General features: G+C 42.3%; 1 long non-coding RNA gene across 1 annotated transcript in view; it reads left to right on the top strand.

The window, feature by feature from the left end:
• LOC308064729 overlaps positions 1-12,627 on the top strand; it is a 45,356-nt gene that overhangs the window by 15,486 nt on the left and 17,243 nt on the right. The window contains exon 2 of the long non-coding RNA XR_013928507.1: positions 695-12,627. This exon is cut by the window's right edge and continues 17,243 nt beyond it. This is a non-coding gene — a long non-coding RNA (uncharacterized lncRNA). The remainder of the gene's footprint in view (positions 1-694) is intronic.

The raw sequence follows: 12,627 nt of genomic DNA, 5'->3' as shown, positions 1-12,627 counted from the left end.
CAATGCAGAAAAAGCACCTCCCCAGTGTGCTGTCCCATAAATGCAAACATTATGCATTCCAAACTTTTCACTTAATCAGAGGTTACCCAGTCACTTCGGTAAGTCACATCAGTCCAGAAAGGAAGGGGAAAAATTTTCCCAGCTCCTGCGGTGCCCTTGCATAAACCAGCCAGCTGACCAAAAAAAAGCCATGCTCCACACCTGAAAACAGCTCACGACTGAAGGTGGCACACAGGGAAACCTCTTTAAACCGACACCAGGAGCAAACGGCTCCAACGCAGCAGCAAACTATGGCATGGTCTCCTCACGCGCTGCACACAGCTGGTAACATTTTGCGTTATTGCCAGTTAATCTCCCGCGCCACTGCCGAACAAGACAGGGAATGTCTGCCCGCAGGAGTGGGTGCATGGGGTGGCATGACCATTTAAATGCTAAGATCAGTTTGCTACATCCCCTGCACACGATGAAAGAGAACTAGACACATGGGAAAAGTGAAGATGAGCCCAAACGGGGGGGTCCCTGAGTGGCTCAGCCTGCAGCTCTGCAAAACCCCACATCTGAGTACAGGCTTCTCAGCTTGCCAAACTTCGCAGGCTTGCTCCCATCTGGGGTGGATGTCCACCCCCATTTTGTTGTGGGTTGCCCCTCTTCCTCCAGCCGGTCTGCTGGTTGTAGTCAGGGCCAGAACTGGAAGGGGTATGTCAGTGTTATATTCAAAAGTTTAAAAGATGTAACTACTTCATCCCACAGAAGCCTCCACATTTGTAGTAACCCACAGACCTCTCCCTGTCAAGGAACACAAGCCAATACATTAGCTATAGTCTATATATAGTATATTAAATATGTATATACTAGCGCCCACCCCTCAGTCCCATTTTTTCCATGTGTTCCTCATTAAGATCAGCACCAAAATACAGAGCAACTGAGTTAAGTTTGGATCAAAGGTGATAGATGCATTTATGTTAGCAAAATAAGGCAAGCTATAAAAGACACTGCAGCTTTCCCTGAACCCAGCACACTCTGGTTTTTTCCCCTCCATCTGCTAGGTCTTTAAAATCTAATGGTCATCTTATAGTTGTGAATAAGAAAGTGAAGGAACAAGTCATTGTACATTAGTTACTCCATGGGAAGTGCCTAAGTGCAGTTTCTTACCCCCAGTGAACACAAGGGGATTCAAGGCAGCTTAGCCTTCTGTTCAAGAGCCATCTGCTTTAATGCATCATGTTAAAGTCAAGGTCTTGAAAGGAAAAATGCTGTCACAGAAGGCAAAAATCCTCCTGCAAGCACCACACAGAACAACCAGCATCTAAGGAAAACCGGTCTATGGGAGTAACCCCAGAAAGGGAAGAAGGATCTGAACTCACAGTGTTAACAGGGATGTGCAAATCAGTGGTTTCAGTTATTGAATGGATGAACGTATTGAATGGATGAACATTTCAGTGAGGTAAAAAAGCACATCTTATCCCTGGTGGATCTCTGCACCCTGTCCTGAATCACCCTGCTGCAGATATTTATTCTTTTTTATCTCTGGGAATCTTTTCTTTTTAATATGTGAGTAAAGTAGAACAAATTCTCTCATGTTGTCTATGATCTCTTAATCTCCAACTCAGCACAGATACATAGCACTGCTTAATGGTGGAAAAGCAAGAAGCATTTGATTAAATGTTTGATCTCTCGAGGAATACACAGGCTCTGTGGAGTGTAGTGCACAGCTCACAAACATTTTGTGTTTCATTATTGATTAAAAATGATTAAAATTAATAATTGGCTCAGCTGATACAAACTTTTTTTTTGTTTCCTGAGCTAACCCTGAAAATGTATAAGATTGTTTTGGTTGCAGAGAAGCCTGGGATAGAGGTGCAGGATTGCCTCTACAATGTCATCTTCCACAGTAAGCTTCCAGTGCAAGTGCAGGGATATTCTTTGCAGGATTATCCGTGACTTTAGAGGACTGAAACGACCACTGACGCCTCTGTCTTAGTTATGCTGATTATAAATAGGTACAGTATCAAACCAAAACTCTTTGCACATTATTTTTAATTTACCACACAGCTTTCATCATCTGGACAAAGTGAATGTAGCATGTTATTAAACCTGAAGCATAGCACCTTCCATCTAGTTGGAGAACTATAAGTTATTAGCCAAAATGAGGGAATAGCTCATATGTTCATGCCCCATATCATCACAGTGCTGGCACTGACAAAGTTTCAGCTAAATACACAGCAGAAGTCCTGGTTTTCTTTTGGGAACAGGCACAGTCTGTTTTGAGGGGACACGACGGAATAACAAGCTCAGCATCACAGGACTGCTAAAAATGGAACAGAATGGAAAAGACCTTTAAAATTTTCCCACTGATGGCAACTAGAGTGTTGGGACCACAGAGTCAGGCTGTCACAAAGGAAGGGTAGGTGTCCTCAGCTACTGATGCAGCATCTCCACGTAGCTGCCTCTGCACCCAGTCCGTGCCCTTCACCCAGCATCCGCTGGTGTCTCCGGTCCAGTTTCCCTGGGAAGGACAAAGGCACAAGAACAGCCAAGGCCACCATGCTAAACTTCTCTCCTGAAGCTTGTCAGGAGAGTTTCTCAGGGAATAAAGTACGAATGGAGCTGGAGACAGTGATAAATTTCCCTTCTGAACAATCAATAAAATTCTCTCAGCTCCGCTCAGGCCCCTACTGCGGATGCAAGGGCCATAATTACATTGTCAAAAAGCCGAGTCGCCCCGGCTGACTGAAACCCCCTTTAACACTGATGTGTGATTGACAGGCAGTTTATGGGTGGCACGCTCTGCCTGGCAGGGGAGTTGGCTAAAGCCAAAGGCAACAGTGAAATTTCCCAGTCTGCTACAACTACCGGAGCAAAGGACTGCCACTCACGAGGGGATTGTGGGAAACCCTTAGTCATATTAACATATCAAAGTGAGGAGCTGACAGCGTTTACTAAACAATCTGAACTCAAGCATGGCTGCAGAACATCCCCCAAATTTCCCGGTCTGAAACAGGAAAGAAACTAAAATGTGCTCAGTCCTGTCTTCACCAAGACAGCTAAGAATTTGGAAGCCTGCTTATTTAATGATTTTGATCTGAGATAACATCTATATGCATGTGTATGTATGCATCTCACAAATGTGTGCTGCTAAGCGTGTCAGTCTCTTTCATGCATTTATAAAAGAAGCTGTCATGCTCAACAATTTGTTCTGTACCACAAGGCAGACTGGTACAAAATTGGAGACAGAACAGTACATTTCTGTTTTATGTAGGCAATATGAACCCAGCAAAAGAACACACTGCTTTTGGTCTTGCTTTCCAGCGGGCTTCTACTGCTTCATGCTAAATTGCAGATTACTTGGTTTGAATGAACCTTAATTGCAGCCATGCACAGGGTCTGTGTGTAGTGCGGAGCTTAAAAGTGACTTCATAGCTTTTTTCTTTAATTTTCTTGAATCAAAGATGGATTTCCTGAATAAGAAATGTGTAAGTATTCTAGAATAAGAATCAAAAAGAAATTGAAAGCAAGAGATGTTTCCACTAATGGGCCGAGCCACCTTTGGCTCCACATATCTCCATCCAGGTAATGCTTGGGTTGCAGATCTCACCTTCCGGGTTTCCTCAGGAATGAAGAATTGCTGGGAGTTATGCCACTGAGTGAAACTTATGAAATATCAGTGAGAAATGCCTTGAGGGTACTGAAATGGACACCTGGGTTTACTTCCCTCCGTCATATTGCCAAAGTGACACTGTAAAACGTACTTCTGCCCTGTTGGTCTCTATAGTTTCACGTGTTGTCCATGAGGATGGAGACAAGTAGCCAGTCATGATACAGGCTCAGAATGGAAAGGGGAAGCAGCACAGGAGGCACAGCTGCAAGGAGATGCTACTGGCTTTTCCTACATTGCCAGAAAACAAACCAGCATGAAGACAAGGCTCTTGTTAAAAAGTCCTGACAATTTAAGGACAAAATCCTGACTTACAGGGGTCAAACCAAGAACGAAAAGATACTTTAAAGTAGTAGGAGAAGACACATAAAGCAAAGCAGCAAAAGCTGCTATCAGGCAAATTCAAATCAGACATTTTAATACTTCTCTTAAAGAAGAAGAAAAAAAAAAAAAGAAAGAAAAAAAAAACATGGATGATTAACCAAATTAATCCCCTGGAACAAGTCTCCACAGAAAATGCTAGCTTCCATTTCCCTTGATGTCCTCAAAGACCAAGCCTTTCTGGAAGGCATGCTTTAATCTAATGTGAGTTACCAAACCCAAGGCTGGGATAAGTGTGTGAAACTCAATGGCCAGTAGCAGACAGTCAGTTCAGCCTAGACAATCTAATGGCCCTTTTTCACAGAGCCTCTCTAGGAAATGGGACAGACACACTCTGCCCTTCTGCAAAGCCAGTTTACCAAAATTATTAAATCCATTTGCATGCACTAAATAATTTAGCCTCACTGTGTCTCAACAAAGTGGTCAAGAGCACCTGACACGGTGTTCAGGAGCAGTGCAGCCCATCTCCCTTGCACTGCCAGTAGCACCTTCCCCAGCCTCCACTGATCTCTTCTGATCGAGAAAAGCATCTGTTCATCAACTCTTCTCCAACAACCCACCTCTCCTGACCTTGCTCAGCTCCTGTGAACTGACAGGATTACCACACAGCGGTACAGCTCACTCCCCGTCTGTGCCCAGCTTGTATCCCTCGGTGTCTGACATAATATTTGACCAAGAGGCACATGTGTCAGCGATGCTCAGATAGCAGCATTTCTGCCTGTAGGCCAGGAGGGTGTAAGTTCAAGCCCTGCTGGAGGATATGAACACCTACCAATATGAAGGCAGATGCACAAGAACATTAGGGAGAGAGATGAAGCATTCACATACATTTGTGCTCTTTTGTTTTTTTCTCCTCTACGGCATATATTGCCTTTAAAAACAACCCATTAATTAAGAGCTTGTCACACATGCATTGCACTAATATTCTGACTCGTGCCGAGTTTGGACCTGAATTCCACATCCAACCTGCTGCACCAAGAAAAGGACATTTTATACCTGTATAAATATAGCCTTCCAAAAAACTCTGTAGCTAAATTCCCGTGCCACAACATGTGCAAACCTACAGCCATTTTCTGTCCTTTATGTCCCTTGTCTCTTCCACTTGGTAAGAACATAATGCCCTGGCCCTGTGGGGCTTTCTTTGAGAGAGAGGTCCAGTGGTTAAATCAGAGGACTGGGCATCTAGGACTGAAATTCTTGGCATTGCCACAGGTTTTTCTTCATAGCCCTGGACTTGTCGTTTATGACAACAACCAGTGCTGAGCAGGTGCAGCTGTGTGCACCACCAGGAAAACAGAGAGATACTGGCTGTGCTCCTAATGCTAAAGACAGACCACCAGCATGGGGATGCCAGCACAGCATGGAGAGATGGAGGAGGGGGGGAAAACACACTGCCAGGAGCACTTTGCTGGTGCTCAAAGCATCATCCCCACTCCAGCTGGCACAGGCTACCAACTGCAGCGTGCTTGGCGTTGGCCTCACTCTGCAACCTACCTGGCAGACTACCCTTTCTTGGGCATCCCAAAAGTCATACACTCTTTGGGGAGGAAACTTCCCAGTTGTTACGGAGAAAGATGACAGAAGGATAACCCGTTCTAGCAGCAGAGCAAACCCACGTGATTCACAACAGAGATCCAAGGTCCAGTGTCCAAGGGATAGAGACTTTCATTTGTGAACAGATGTGCACAAATTCAAACATCTTCTAGGCACCTAAATCCCTGCCAGGGTTTCATATCTACTTGATACCATCTACTTTTAGGGGGTCAGATTTTCAAAATTACTCAGCTCCCCATATGGGAGCTTTTATGGAGATACAGCACTAAGATCTAGTGCATATGATACTGCAGAAATAGGGGTCTGGTGGTGAACACGATATGAAATTCTGGCCTAAAATTTCTACAGTTTTTGATTTCTACAAATATTTCATTGCAATTAGAAACCCAAGTTCATGACCAAAGTTGTTTTGTGAGATTTTTTCCCCCCTCCAAAAACATTTATTGCTTTGTTTTCTTTTCTTTTATGCATTTGTGCTTTGTTTTTGAATAAAATTTAAAAATGTACTCACCATGAATGGAAAGGGTCCCATTCCTCACTGCCAGGAACTTGACCCCATATGGAAATAATGATGGAGAATGGAGGCTTCCATAGAGGTAAATGTACGCTTTGTGACGGAAAGGGGCCTCGTGGGATCCCACCAGGAGCTCTCCTCCATCAGATATCAGAATGTAATGAGCATGCAGTTCTACAGGTCCTGGACCAGTGAACAAGAGTTTGCCACCTGAAGACAACAGAAGAGTGATATGCAACCATAGATCTAAAAGCCAGTCATCATCTCACAGTCAAAGGAACTGTAAGAGATGGGTAAAAAAATGGGTTTGCAATAAAATTATGAGATTGAGTAAAATATTATTGCATCCTGCAAAATCTCCACCTTGCCCTGTGCTGCTGCCTATGGATTTATCAGATTTTTACAGACCTTATTAACTCAGCCCATTCTTCAATTCCACCACAGGCTGCTGTTCTAGACTTGAGCAAGGCCATTCAGCCTGGGCAGACATCTAAGTCTCTCCAATTCCAGTGCAAAGGAGCTGTGTTTGGAAAATCCCAGTTTCAACCTACTGGCTCTCTAAACATGAAAAAGGGATAGTACTACTTAATTTGCATGTTACTTTTCAGATTACAGGCTACTTGTGACAGGGAGAGAGGAAGTGAGAACATCTTTGGAACATAAGAACTGGCAACTTGTTTAGCTCAGTGGTTGATTTAATCCTGCATACTCTTCCAGGCGCTGTTCAAAACCAGATGCTTCCAAATACAATATAAGAAACTTCTCCCTGTTAGCTGAATGTGAGATGACCTCCCCATCCCATGAAAGCCTCATTTTAATCCTTAATTAGAGGTTAACTTCACATCAAAGCATAAGGCTTCAGAATCTCCTTGCCAACATTGTCCTTTTACCATCTAAGATTTGTCATTAATATAGGTCTGATCCTTCAAATCTTTCTAGTATTTAGTCTCAGTGATTTCTTGAAGCAATGAATTCTGTGGTCTAAGTATATGGTGCATGAAAAAGCATTTCTATCCCCTGATTTTTACTCAGTCTCTTCAGTTCTGTCAAATGCTATCTTTGTTCTTGCCTCTTGTGAGCTGGTGATCCCAGCCTGTCATCTCAGGATGGTTTATGCTTTTATCTCCATTCATATTTTCTTCCCTGTGAAGGACACTGTCCCTACCTTTACAATGTATTTGGACACAGTGGACTCTCAGATATCTAATCATTTCGCATGTGGGATGGCTTCCCCGCTCAAGCCATGCTTCCCAGGAGCTAGCAGGGAACATCTCAAAGCCTGGCAACCTCAGGCCTCTTTACAAAGCGTCTATCATCCTCCCAACATTCCCTTTTATGTAAAGTAGCTAATAACTGTGCCACCTCATACCATGGCCAGCTTTCTACTGGTGTTAGCAGTTTTTAATGGTGACCTCTATACCTACCAAACAGCTGGCTTTCCTTCACCACCAGATACTACCAAACCTTAGCAAGAAGGAGATCAGACCTCTGCTTTAACTTCAGTATTGAGTTAAAAAAGGAAGGAAGAAGTTTTAAGATAAAAATCAGATTTAAAACTACCTTGATCATTGTTCACCTTTGATTTGGTCCTGCTGCTCTCAGTGATAAAGGAGATGCATAGCACTTGCGCCTTTCCCACCTAGTTGCATCCACCCCTGCTGAACACATTCTGTTTATCCTGGTAATTCTTGTTTATTCTTGGGTTGAGGGGCTTTCATTGTTTCTTGATTTCTTAGTCTTATAACAAAGTCTTATAACTTAGCCTTAGTTTTAATTTATTAGGCTTATAACAAAGCTAGTATTTGAATAAGGACTACCCATTAAATATTTTCTTTCCCAATTTCAGTAGATTCCACATAAGTTTTTACAGAATATGCTTAATAGATTAAAGAGATAAATCTTACATTTTCTTGCTTATAACCACTGGGAACCATGGGATCGATCTCACAAACACTAGCTCCCCTATGTGTACATTTTCTCTTTCCCTAGACGTATTTTTCTATACACAAATATATTTCTGTTAAGCTTGCTACATAGCATTTTTATGAATTATACTGAATACACTGTGATAAAACAGCAGAAACTTCAGCTTGTCTCATACAGAACTGCAGAAGAGACCTGATTTATTCTGAGATACATCTGAGACTTCTGAAAAACAGAAATATTCTTAATACAAAACATGCCAGGCTGAAACGGGAATATTTGAAATGGTATTCATTTGCAGACTGAAGGGACCATTAGCTCATACCGCCTGATGGCCTGTGCACGTCATGCTATTGAAAAACTGGAGGAAGTCAAGTTGCCTGTGTTTGACTGCCACATACCCTCCAGAAAGGCAGACAATCAATTAAACGACTTGGGGACATCACTCTACCATTTTCTATGATCATCTTTTCCCACAGCAAATTTCTCTTACTCTTCACAATTTCTGCTTTATGTTCAACCATAATTCATCAAGGATGAGCTTTCAGACAGCGGTTCCCTTTGCACCCTCCTGCGTTGCACTGCAGAGAGGTATAGAAAACAGCATTTTCTGTGAAGGTACTTACAGGTAAAATCGAATCTCAGCCCTCATCCAGACAGATTGGTAAGGTTTTCAGGACTCTTCCTGCAAGGAATTGTCTCCAATTCATGGAGCGGTGGATCCTCTTTCACAACCCAGTTCTCATTCTGTAGTTTGAAATCCTGACCTCCTAATTCCTCTGTGCTTTGTTGTTCTTGATGCTGCCTATAGAGGCAAAACCAGCTTGCCCCACACTCTGCCTCTTGCTTTTCATGGTGAAAAACACCACACTGCCTCCTTTTGCCTCTTCATTGCACTGGGAGATCAGGTGGGCATCCCTGAGCCACACAGACTGCTGATCCTTTTCATGATCATGGCTTTGTCTGACAAAGTCCCTGATTGTGTAATCATGACTTTCATTCCTAATTGCTCCCGGCCCAGCTTTCTTCCCAGCGGTGTAAATCTGCATTTAGTTTGAATGGCGTTCACAAAATGCGATAAGCAACTCTCCATTTACCTTCAAATTATCAATGATGTGCAGTGGCATCCAAGTAGACATGAGAATGGTTCAATTTACTAACACTTTACTTTCTGAGTTAGTACATTTCATATCTGATGGCTGCCATGAGATCTTGGCAGGTGATCCTCAGTTAGCCATCACACGATCACATGTTCTACAGAATTAACTTTATCAAACAAACTTGCAATTTTCCTAGAGAGTGAACTAAAGCTTTCTGGCTTTTCTTCCATAAAATTTCTATCCTTTCACTCAGTATATTCCTACAGTTAGTAATTTATGGATTCAATCATCTGTAACGTTCAACTTTATCCGGTTTTCTCATTTGACCTGTGGTTGATATCAGACTAAGCAGCCAATATCTTTTTTCCGTTTACCTGCCTGGACCCTGAGACAAGATCAGAACTTCTACAGTCCTCTGTAATTTCCCATGTACTCTGAAATTAATATTTGTGGGCCACAAAATGCCTTTTTCAGCAGTTTTAAAGCTCTTGAATGAGAATAGACCTGTTGATTTAAGAATGTGCATTCTTGAATAATGTTATTTAACATCTTCATTATATTAACATTCTTTAGTAATAAATGGACCTGCTGGTCCATCTTCCTTTTGTGATATAATAGAACAGAAATACTTATTAAATACATTTGCCTTATAGCAGCAGTGTTAATAATTTCATCCCCGCAATCTAGAAATGGAACTGTAAATCACTGCAATTTATTTTATTCCTAGCATTAAAAAAAAGAGTTCTACCCCAAGGTCTTTATTGACTTCCTATGCTGAAGTATAGTCATTTCTGTTTCCACCTCTCTTCATACAATTTTAAATGAGTATTCTAATTGCTGCCATGCTGTACCACTGAACCAGGAAGGCTGGTAGCCAAAATTGTCCTATCTTTTGATTGCAAAATTGTAGTTATGCTTCACATAACATCCCCAAAATTTTTCCCAAGTTTCAGCCACATTTTGTCCATCCAAAATTTTCAAGCTGTCTACAAGACAGGTTAGAAATACTGAATTCCTTGCACAAAACCTTCTATCCCTTCCCCATGGGATGACACAGATGGGAGAATGTAAGATTCCTCATTCCTTTTCTTTTTGCAGCCATTCCTATGACTTCGAGGCAGCCAGGGGAAAATGCCTGTTTCCCGTAAGGGTCTGGGATTTGTCTCCTCCTGCCTGGCCCACAGAAGGTCTGCTGAAAAACAGTAGCACCTGTTTATTTTTCCTCCCTTCATTAGCAGTGCTGAGACACAACAGAGCACACCACGAAGCTGTGTTTTGCTGCCAGTGGTATAGATATCTGCCTCTCTGGAAAACTAGCAAGGAGTGAAAAGGTGACACCTTGAACTTCACATTGGAGTCCCTCTTTCTGCAAAAACAGGAGTGGCTCGACCAGCAAGAGTTAATGCTTTTGGGATGGGTGTTAATACTCGTTCTGCACTGTCTCTTGTGCACCTTTCTGCACAAGATGGCTTTGGCAGGTCAGGAGTAGCTCACCTTCATACAGCTCCTAAAAATCACTGTTTGCCTCCTTACATACACCTGGTCCTCTATGACCAGTCCTCTATCTCCCTTTTGTTTCCTTTCTTCTTTTTAAAATCCCCTGTTCCCCAGTAATAAGCTAGCTGCATATCAGCTGTCTTGATAGACTTCTCTCTCTGTTGATTCAAAGAATTCCTGTATCTTTTGTGGATTTCTGGGTGTCTGATAAATTTGGATGCTGCTGACTGTTCTGCACTGGGTGCAAGTACAAGCAATAGTCCCAACAAGTTTCAGTAGCAGCAGGCATGCAGGCACTAGCTGTGCCATGCTTGGCCTGCAAGTCTGCCCTTCCTGTGGGAAAACCTACACAAAAGCAAGGTTTCCCCACCCTGGGTGAAGATTTAGATGTGAAGGAGTAATAATAATTGGACTTCAAGGTGGTGGTTATTGCCCGGCTTTTGGTTTTCTCTGTTGCTAGATGCAATGGCAACCCAAGCACACTTGGCAATGGTGCAAAGATTTGCAAGATCAAGACCACCAGAAGGCATCTGCTGTGTGTGACACTTTCACTTTCCCTTAGAAGCAGCAGTCAGACCCAACATATAATCATAGGAAACAGATATATACACCCACGGTCACACCGTAATGCCGTTGTCCCCTGGCTATTTGCAAAGCTGCTGAACCCCTTCCAGAACCAAGGCAAAAGGCAAGCAGTCCTTGGGAGAAGGTAAAGTGGGGGGAAAAAAAGTTCATCTGCTGAAGATAAAAGAAGAGCAGCATCCACAGAAAAGAAAAGAAAGCATTAGCAGGGCTTCATTTAACCATTTACCAAGTCTAACTGTAAAGCCAACTCCAGCCAAGCTTACAAACACTTTTATGTCAAAAAATTGCATATTGTCCCTCTAACCCTTAGATCTCTGTATCTCTGTTTTTCATTGGATCAGAATAAATATACAGCTGCTGCTTTACAAGGTTGTCTTCCCCTTTTGTAAAAAGAAAATAAAAGTTATGCTTCCTTCTTTTATTGCACTTGATCTCTTCTCTGAAAGCAGAAGGCAAGAATATTGCTCAACTGAGCCTTTGGCTGTGACCCTCAAATTGTTTGTTATGGCTGCACAGGAAAGCAAAGTCCTACATATGACCTTGAGGGTGATTTTATAAAAATCAATCAACTACTGTTATGATGGCCTCCCCACCAAGCAAAATAAATACAATTAAACCCATAATCACTTCTGTACAGTAATGTGCAAATTCAATGGGTCTCTTTAGGTGGAGTGAGGGAGAGCAGAGAGCAGGGAGAAATATGTTGAGGCTATTTGATACTTTGTGCGAACATCAGAAGCACTATTCTTCTCAATTAACCCAGCGATTAGCCTCCACCTCTGCCCAGAAAAGAAATATTTCTTTATCTGTCTTTACAAAAGAGAAAGAGAGAGAGAGAGAGAGAGAGAGAGAGAGAGAGGAAAAGAAAGAGGGAAAAACTAGGCAACTCCATCTGTCCCACAGGAGAGGAGAAACAGCCAGACCAAATAATGGGGAGGAGGGGGGAAAGGGAATATTAAGGAAAACAACCTGATAAAAACCTGATAATAAGGTGGAGGTTGTAATCTGCTGTGTGAATAACTGCAGCAACATCATACCATTGGCAGAACTGGTTTTGTGAAAAAAGACATCTGAAGTTCTTGGGAAATAGTGGAGAGCAAACACAAAAGAAAAGGATTTGGAAAGCTGATGTAAACGTCACTAAGTCAGGTGTCCTGGACTGGTTCATGCAATGCCACAGCCCAGGTTTCCAGAACATTTACTATGGAAACAGGCTGCATCATGCACTTCTGAAAAAAAAAGAAAAAAAAAAGAACAAATAATGATGGAGTAGAGGATTGTGAGGACTGACGTTTCTCCTTGCTTCTGTCATGACGATTCACACTTTCATAAATAGCAGCTTATATCCCTTCTCAAAAACCTTGTAAAAAAAAAATCCTTCTAACATAGATGTTCTTATAATGCATTAAATAGATATT

Source organism: Falco punctatus (genome assembly GCF_963210335.1).
Source record: "Falco punctatus genome assembly, chromosome: 5".
NCBI classification, from domain to species: domain Eukaryota; kingdom Metazoa; phylum Chordata; class Aves; order Falconiformes; family Falconidae; genus Falco; species Falco punctatus.
This window is presented reverse-complemented; position numbering and strand designations above follow the sequence as displayed.